This window comes from Syngnathus floridae, chromosome 2, assembly GCF_059516105.1.
Source record: "Syngnathus floridae isolate MCC-2025c chromosome 2, RoL_Sflo_1.0, whole genome shotgun sequence".
Classification (NCBI taxonomy): Eukaryota; Metazoa; Chordata; class Actinopteri; order Syngnathiformes; family Syngnathidae; genus Syngnathus; species Syngnathus floridae.
In genome coordinates this window covers 550415-559206 of record NC_142414.1, presented here as the reverse complement: position 1 = coordinate 559206, position 8792 = coordinate 550415, and the positions used below count along the sequence as shown (strand labels likewise).

Genomic DNA, 8792 nt, shown 5'->3' with positions numbered 1-8792 from the left:
GGGCACATTGCCGGAGTTCCCCTTGGCTGATGTCGCGTGTCTGTCTACCTTCTCACTTTCAATGTCCAACATCTTCTGTTGAAGTGTTGACTTGGTCACTTTGATGTATTCTAACCACTGAGGAAAGGCTGCTGTCACATAAGCAGAATGCGAGAGCGTGCGTGGACGTGCGCGTTACCTTCTCGGCTAGGGTGAGAAGGGTCCTGGCGTGAATCACGACCACCTGCTCCTCGTTGGTGAGATTCTGCAAGAGCCCAAAGGCACAGCGTCAACAAGCTTCTTTCAGCGCAAAGCCTTCCAAAAGTCACATTTGAGCCGCCGAGTCTCGTGGAGTGCGAACATAAGGAGTTCGACATACACTTACGGCGTTATAGCCCAGGATGTCCAGCTTCTTCATCAGATCACTGATGACGATGTCCGGGGGAAAGGCGCAAGGAGCAATGTAAGGTGTTCTGGGACCTCGGGTTAAGGTTAGGGTTGCGAGGGACGCCTTACGTACGCTCACGCCCTCGGCCTCGCAGTAGATCTGCAAAGGGCTGAGGCCGTCTGGGAAACGGACTTGCAGAAACTTCAAGACGGGGGAGCGCCACTCCCTCTCCTGAAAGGCAGAGGCATGCATCCGTCCGTCCGTCCGTCCGTCCGTCCGTCACATCTCTGGCCTCAACACGCTTGTGCGAGTCTTCCCACCTCCAGCTCCAGGATGCGGAACTCAAGCAGTTCGTTTTGGTCTCGGATATCCTGGATGTGCTCTTTCAGACGCGCTTCTTCCGCCTCCATCCGCCTGACCTGAAAAGACAGTCAGACCTCATCTGCGGGGCTTCCCGACAGGTGTGACGCCAAGCGACTCCGCCCAGCGCCTTTCTTTCCGTCACCTTTTCGGCCAACTGCTGATTGCTCTGACGCAGCAGCTGCTTCTCCTCCACCCACTTGACATTCTAGAAGAGACAAACGCGTGGACAGCTTTGGAATGTTGTGTCATTTTCATCCACAAATTCTTTGGTTGACTGGAAAATGACATTTGCTTTTCTCCGCATTTTCCCAGCCACGTTCGGGGGGGGGTTGGTCCAGTAATGCCAGACGGATGAGTGACTGAAGAATGTAGCTATTTTGTCTGAGAAAAAGGTGTGCTCATTGATGAGCTTACCTGTCCTTGTTGCTTCAGCGCTGACTCCAGATCTGCTACTCTGCTTTGATAGTGACCCATTTCTACCATCAGCTTTTCTCTGGTCTGAAAGGAGGAGGAGGGAGGCTCCTCCTCCTCCTTTCAGACCAGAGAACACCCGAGGCTGGGTGAGAACGGGGAGGCTGCGACCCGGCCGGGGGTTGCGGGAAGGGGCGCCACCTTGATCTCCTTCTCGGCGTCGTAGTCCCCTTTCGCTGGTCTGGGCTAGCAGAGCGTAGGCTCGTTGCAGCGCTTGATATTCTTGCGTCAGCTGGCGGTAGCGAAGCTCCGCCTCTTCATGCACACACCAATGCAACACAGCACTAGTACCAGAATCAGTCAGACCGGCGACAAAGCACCCGCGACGCAAAGACGAGTCCGATTCCAGGCTGAAGAGGAATGTTTGGTGCCAATACGCTGGCAGAAATGGCGGGCTACCTCTTCGGGTTCCGTGTCGGGGGTTCTGTCGGTGTGAAAAGACAAGGACGATCCGTCCGAGTCCACCAACACGTCTTCGTCGTAGCCGTGAAATGTTTCGATGACCTGCGGGCGCGGAAGCGAACATCTCTCTGAACAAACTGAAGCGACACCTCACGATGAATCGACGAGAGGAACGATAGCGAGAAAAAGGCCATTTCATCTTGCGCAACACCAAGCAGCCGCAAACAAACAGACTCACCTTGCAGGACCTCACGCTTTGTTCCTCCTCAGAGATTCTCGACGTCGGTATCGTAGCAGCAAATCTCTCTCCTGTCGACACAAATAATCCGCCTTTGAGATTCTTTGGATGCAAAGGGAACGAACGGCTCCGGCGCAGAAACAAACGCGACTCACAATGACATTTCTGACATGAGCTCCTGTCTCCAGAGCCTGAAAAACACGTCACCGGCGATGATTGGAGGGACGCTCGTCTTTTCCAAAAGTGACAACTACAGGGTGTGTCAGGGTTTTCCAGATTATCTTTATCGTATCATTGTGTTGCTTTGACTTTGACTGCGACCTGTAATAAATAATATTATTTATCCCTTATTTATCCCTATCGCTTATCCCTTCCTACACAAAGTCGTAAAACACCCCTTGCTATGTTTTGACTAGAGGTCAAGGGCTTCCTCTATTCAATCCACTCTTACACCCACCCTGTTTCTCTTAATTAAAATGCTCGTGCAGGAGCCGAGAGTCAGACTTCATTCGTACAACGGATGGACTCTCCACCTGCAGGTGTCCAAAAGAACTTACTTGTCTCCCGTGTGGTTCTTGCAAAATAAGTTGGAGCGAGCGCAACTCTAACAGGGTGCATTTTGCCACTAGCTGCCTACGGACAATGACGTCGCGCTCGCGGCTCATGGTTGACGGGCTGAGCAGCCGGGCAAGTCCGTCGTTTTCAGCGCACAGCGAGTGGCAAAGGCGCTGACAAAACGGGAGCTTTGAGCTGCTGAAAACGGCAAAACAAGTCTAAAGCGTGTTCAAACGCGTGCGCACAATGCTCCTGCTTGAAAGGTCGGAATTTAAGGGGCCAATTTTTTGGATGGCGGCCGCCGGCCAAGCTTTGGACGGAAAAGGTTTCCTGGCGACAGCGAGCGAGCGCGGCGCTGCCGTACGTGCACCGAGTCGCCTGCCTGAAGACCTTGGACAAGTCGTCGATGATGTGCCGCTGCTCCACAACTTGAAGGAACTCCATTTCACCGTCCTGCTGGCCGCAACCGCGGTCCAGGTCATTGAGCGAACTAGGCCTTCTCTGTGGAACACAAATGCAGTGGACTCTGTTGGCACGCCGCCGTTGTCCGCGTCGACTTACCAAGCTTGCCATCTCCTCGTTCTCCTGGGTGACAAAGCGCACTTTGTTTTCAAGGCGACACAGCACCAGCGAGAGTTCTTCATTCTTCCTGCTCAGGCGTTTGTTTTTGTACAGGAGTGGCAGAAACTGGCTTTCTGTTTCTCTCAGTCGCTTTAGCTGCAAGCATGAAGTGCGGGATGTGAAAGACGCACAACACGCGGGCCAGAACGTATCCATTCCTTTTGCATCGGTTTGAACGGAATCGTGGCTTTGGCTCCCAATAAAAGACATCTACCAGGCAACCGACTCGCCGCGCCGCTCAACTAATAAGCAAGCGCAATGGGTGCCTCGCTGGATGGCGCGCATCAAACGTAGCGCAAACCTTCAAGCGTGCCGTCAATAAATTACCAGTTCGTTGCGCTCTTCAGAAAGCAGGGCGTTTCGATCCTCCAGTTTCCTGATGACTGCGCTGAGCTCAGCGATTTTCAGATGAAACCGTCGCGTGTCCCGATCCTCCTGAGACTGAAAACGCCCCGCAACACACACACACAAGCACTCGTTCAAAGTTCAAAACCGTTTTTGTGCTACCTTCCTCCAGCAACGAACTAAGTCATGCGTACTGCAAGTGTGTGATGAGGTGGCTTACGCAATGAAGAGGATTGCTAGTAGCGGCGTTGACCCCACTTCCAGGGTAGTTTAGGCCCGCCCTTTGGGAATCCCTCAGGGCAGCGATCTGCTGCTCGGCAGCCTGAGTCTGCAGCTGAAGGCGGTGGACGTGGCCGGCCCCAGGGCTTCATCCAAAACACTAACCGCTCTGTCTTTCAGCTTGATCTCATCCGTCTGGATGTACAAACGGGGAGCGCTCAGGCAGGCGGGCAAACTCATTTGCCAGAATTGTGACAAAAACAAAGAGAGCAACCGGCCAATTTTTTTCTTGAATCGACTAGAACACCTTTGCTGTGACAAAAGCGAAGCGAGCAACCGGACATTTTCTTCTTGTGAAATAGAATAGAATAGAATGCCTTAGGTGTCATTGCACTGCAGGTATACAACGAAATTGGGAACATAGCCACGCACCGCGCATCTGATCAGTCCTACCAGTCGGCGGATCTCCCTCTCGCAGTCTCTCTTGGTTCGGCTCAGCTCCTCCCGATGCTGGTGATGAGCCGATCGGAGCTCGGCCGCTCGGGACTGCCAGGCCTGCTGGGCCGCTGCCAGGGCTTCTTCCGCGCTCCTGGTGGAGGCGACACCGCTCGGTCTCCCGACACCGCCGCGTCTCCTCCACCTCCGCCAGCAAAGCGCCCCCCCTCCTCACCTGAGCAGACATTGCGCCACACCGGGCCGTTGAGACCGCAACGGAGCGCCGCGACGCTTACTGGGGACAAGCTACACAATACGGTAGCGGCCGCATCGAAGCCCGACGTGGCGTGCGGATAGTCAGACACGGATAGAGCGGATCACCTTGTCCATGGAGCCGTCCCTCAGGCTGAGGACCAAGGCATTCAGTCGCTGGATCTCTCCATCTTTGATTTTGATCACTCTCATCAGCTCCATTTCATGCTGCCGCAGTAATGTCTCCCTGGTAATGGCTAACTCTTTCTGCTTCTCCTCATGGAGTTTGCTTTTGAGTTCCGTCATGGCGGCGGTGGCACGGTGGTGCTCCGCCCGCAGGTCCTGACTTCTCTCTCTCTCCAGACAGCTGACCTGACATGACTTAGACTTAGACAAACTTTATTGTCATCTTGTCTGCACATGGTGCATACAAAACGAAATTCCGTTGCATACGTCTTACAACAAAGTAGTGATATTGCAGTTGAATAGAAGTAACATATCCTATGAAAATATATATATATACATATATACTATATATATATATATATATATATATTAAAAATAAGTATAAAGTGCAGCAGTGATAATTATGCAATAGTGCAAGTAGGCAAAACAGTATTCAAGAGTGTGCAGAGGAATGCTAAACCATGTATTAAACTTCTATTTAAAGGGTTTATACAAGTTCAGTAAAGTTGGTAGTGCGAGATAGTGCAAGATAGAGGTCCGTAGTGTCATAAAGTACAGTTCTGTGAATGTGTGATGCAGAGTTCAGTTTAGAGCTCAACAGTTCTAGTGTTCAACAGTCTGATGACAGCAGGGAAAAAGCTGTTGCAGAACCTGGTGGACCTGCAGCGGATGCTGCAAACCTCTTCCCAGAGGGCAGCAGGGAGAACAGTCCATGGTGGGGGTGTGATGGGTCATTGATGATGTTACGGGCACGGGACATGCAGCGCTGAGATGAAATGTCCTGAATGGAGGGAAGAGGAGCCCCTATGATCCTCTCTGCTGTCCTCACCACTCTCCTCACGTTCTTCCAATCGGAGGCGGTGCAGCCTCCACACCACACAGAGAGACAGCTTGTCAGAATGCTCTCTATGGTGCTCCTGTAGAACGTCCTCATGATGGGTGGGGGCAGGTGGGCTCTCCTCATCCTCCGCAGGAAGTACAAGCGCTTCTGTGCCCTCTTGACCAGTGCCGTAGTGTTCATAGTCCAGGTGAGGTCTTCTGTGATGTGGACCCCCAGGAATTTGGTGGTGCTGACCACCTCCACAGCTGAGCTGTTGATGATCAGTGGAGCGTGGTGAGGCTGTTTTTTCCTGAAGTCGACGATGATCTCCTTCATCTTCTCCTCATTCAGGATCAGGCTGTTTTCTCTGCACCAGCCCACCAGCTGCTCCACCTCCTCTCTGTAGTCCAGGTCGTTGTTGTCTCTGATGAGCCCCACCACCGTTGTGTCGTCTGCTGACTTCACGATGTGATTGGTGGTGAACCTGAGGACGCAGTCGTGTGTCATCAGGGTGCACAGCAGGGGGCTCAGGACGCAGCCCTGAAGGGAGCCTGTGCTGAGGGTGATGACATCAGAGGTGTTCTGTCCGACCCGGACTGACTGAGGTCTGTTGGTGAGGAAGTCTAGCAGCCAGTTGCGAAGGGGGGTGTTGAAGCCCAGGTGTTCCAATTTTCCTACCAGATGCTGTGGGATGATGGTGTTAAACGCTGAGCTGAAGTCCAGGAACAGCCTCCGCACATGGGTGTTCTTCTCCTCCAGGTGAGCCAGGCTCAGGTGAAGAACGGAGGAGATGGCGTCCTGAGTGGAGCGGTTTTGCCGGTCGGCAAACTGGAACGGGTCAAATAATAGGGGGAGTCTGGAAACGATGTGACCTTTAAGCAGCCTTTCGAAGCACTTCATCATAACCGGAGTCAGTGCAACAGGCCGGTAATCATTAAATGAGGTGATTTGAGGTTTCTTCGGCACCGGAATGATGGAGGCAGTCTTAAAGCACGCCGGCACTGTGGCTTGGCCCAGCGAGGTGTTAAAAATGTCTGTGATGACCCCAGCCAGATGACTTGCACATTCCCTGAACACACGCCCAGGAATGTTGTCGGGGCCAGGGGCCTTACAGGGGTTGACTCTCCTCAGGGTCTTCAACACATCGGCGGAGTCAAGGCAGAGTACCTCCTCTTCCTGATGGGGGACAGTTTTAACTGCTGGAGTGCCGTTTAGTGCCTCGAACCTCCCAAAGAAGTTATTTAGACCATTTAGAAAGTCAGCATCAACTACACCCACCGGGGGGGGGGGAGGGTGAGTTGTAGTCTGTAATCGCCCGTATGCCTTGCCACATACTCCTGATGTTTTTGACGTCGTGGAAACGATCCTGAAATTTTCGACTGCGGTCTCGCTTCGCTATCCTGATGGCACGGTTCAAGTTGGCTCTCGCTGTCCTCAGTGTCTCCTTGTCGCCAGACTTGAAGGCAGAGTTCCGCGCTCGTAGCGTTTGACGTACCTCCTCAGTCATCCAGGGTCGTTGGTTGCCCCGGGTGATGATATTCTTAGTGGTGCTGACGTCCTCGGTGCATTTGTTGATGTAGGCTGACACAGTCATGGCACACGCATGTCTAATCTACATCGGGAAAACTGGGAGGGAGGGAGGCAGGCAGGGAGGCAGGCAGGGAGGCAGGCAGGGAGGCAGGCAGTGTCTGTCTGTTGAGGTTTTCACCTTGTTCTTCTCCTGCTGAAGTTCTAACTGGACGTCCATCAGTTTGGTTCTCAGCTCGTCATTGGCGGCCTGAAGGGCGTCCGTTCGCTCCGCCTTGGCCCGCCCTGCCGGAGCTCGTTTGGACATCTCTTACTCGAGTCTCGCCCGGTCGTCAGTCAGAGATCACAACATTTGTACCTGGAGAGCACAAACGCAGCGCTGTTTTCCACTGGCTTCGAACTCAACTTCAATCGGTACCGTAACTTACAACATCATAAACATAGAACTAGCTTGACTTATTCATTGAATAAATGCATTTGGTTCTTCAAAACTGCATCACGCAACATAGCGTGACCGAGACGGCCGTTATCCACCTGCGTGAAGTTATTTGGTGAAATGAATGAGATGTTTAAGACACCATCGTTCTGTCTCTATGTAGATGAAGGTAAATAATCGATTGCTGAAGGTCCAAAGGTGTTGTGATAAACAAATAAACATATTAGTGATTAGTGACATATTTGTGATAAACATATTAGGCAGGATAATCACATATGTTAACGTGACTGCCCACACTGTATTTATTTATGGTTATTTGTTAAATCGAGTACTGTTAGACATGAAATAGGAAGTGTTTAACATAAATGGAAGACGAAAGGGGTACTCACCATTGTAGCTCCTGCTGGTCAATGATACGAGCCTCTTCTTGCAGTGGAAAACATACAGCCAACAAACACCGTGGAACCTAAAGGAATGAAATTAAACATTAACATTTAGCCTCAACCAACATTCACAGATACAACGCAACGCAAACTACACAAACGTAAATCTTTTTAAACACAATGAGTTGTACTTACCGTGTACGCTCTAGACGGTCCACTTGCAAGCGGAAAATAAAGATATTTCTGTTGATAATCGTCGTGTTTGTATCCGGTGTCTCGCTCAAGGCCATTGCGCCCACAGATTTGAATTTTGGTGAGAGTTCAGCCTATTGACGTCATTTCCGCGGTGTAATACCCGCATATCTGAAACGGCAAAGTTAAGAGTAGAGTTAAATAAAGTTTTTAGTCAACGCAATAATTTACAACCGTTGACCAGTCGAAATAATCGTCGAAATTTGGCGTCTGTGGCTGGAAGCAGACGCCGAGTTCGACATTCCTCCCAAACGCCACACTCCCTCGCTTTTCAGGGCTAAAAAAAAAACAGTTGTAATTACCTTGTACGCTCTAGACGGTCAAGTTGCAAGCTGAAAACAAAAATATTTGCCTTGTTAGTCATCGTGTTACTAACCGCTGTGTCTTGTTTGCCAGAACTGCCGCTTTCCTACTTCCTGTTGCAAGCCACGCCCACGGATTATAATTTTGCCGTGAGTTCCGCCTATTGACGTCATGTCCGCGTCACATGACTGCGACGTAATATTATCTAAAACTGTTTGTGCGGTATTGTGTTGTTCTGTGCGGTATTGTGTTATTCTGTGCGGCGTCGTGTTGTTCTGTGCGGCGTCGTGTTGTTCAGTGCGACGTCGTGTTGTTCAGTGCGGCATGGTGTTGTTCAGTGCGGCATGGTGTTGTTCAGTGCGGCATGGTGTTGTTCAGTGCGGCATAATGTTGTTCAGTGCGGCATAATGTTGTTCAGTGCGGCATGGTGTTGTTCAGTGCGGCATGGTGTTGTTCAGTGCGGCATGGTGTTGTTCAGTGCGGCATAATGTTGTTCAGTGCGCCATAATGTTGTTCAGTGCGGCATGGTGTTGTTCAGTGCGGGATGGTGTTGTTCAGTGCAGGATGGTGTTGTTCAGTGCGGCACGGTGTTGTTCAATGCGGCATGGTGTTGTTCA

The 8792-nt window shown here is 51.4% G+C and overlaps 1 long non-coding RNA gene across 1 annotated transcript; it reads right to left on the bottom strand.

Annotated features, from left to right (window-relative positions):
• Nucleotides 1–1154: 1154 nt before the first annotated feature.
• LOC148401218 (uncharacterized) lies at nucleotides 1155–3452 on the bottom strand. Its single transcript, XR_015857185.1, has 4 exons — nucleotides 3345–3452; nucleotides 1842–3113; nucleotides 1601–1705; nucleotides 1155–1456 (listed from the first exon to the last, which is right to left on the bottom strand). It is a non-coding gene; the product is annotated as an uncharacterized LOC148401218 (long non-coding RNA).
• Nucleotides 3453–8792: the final 5340 nt, after the last annotated feature.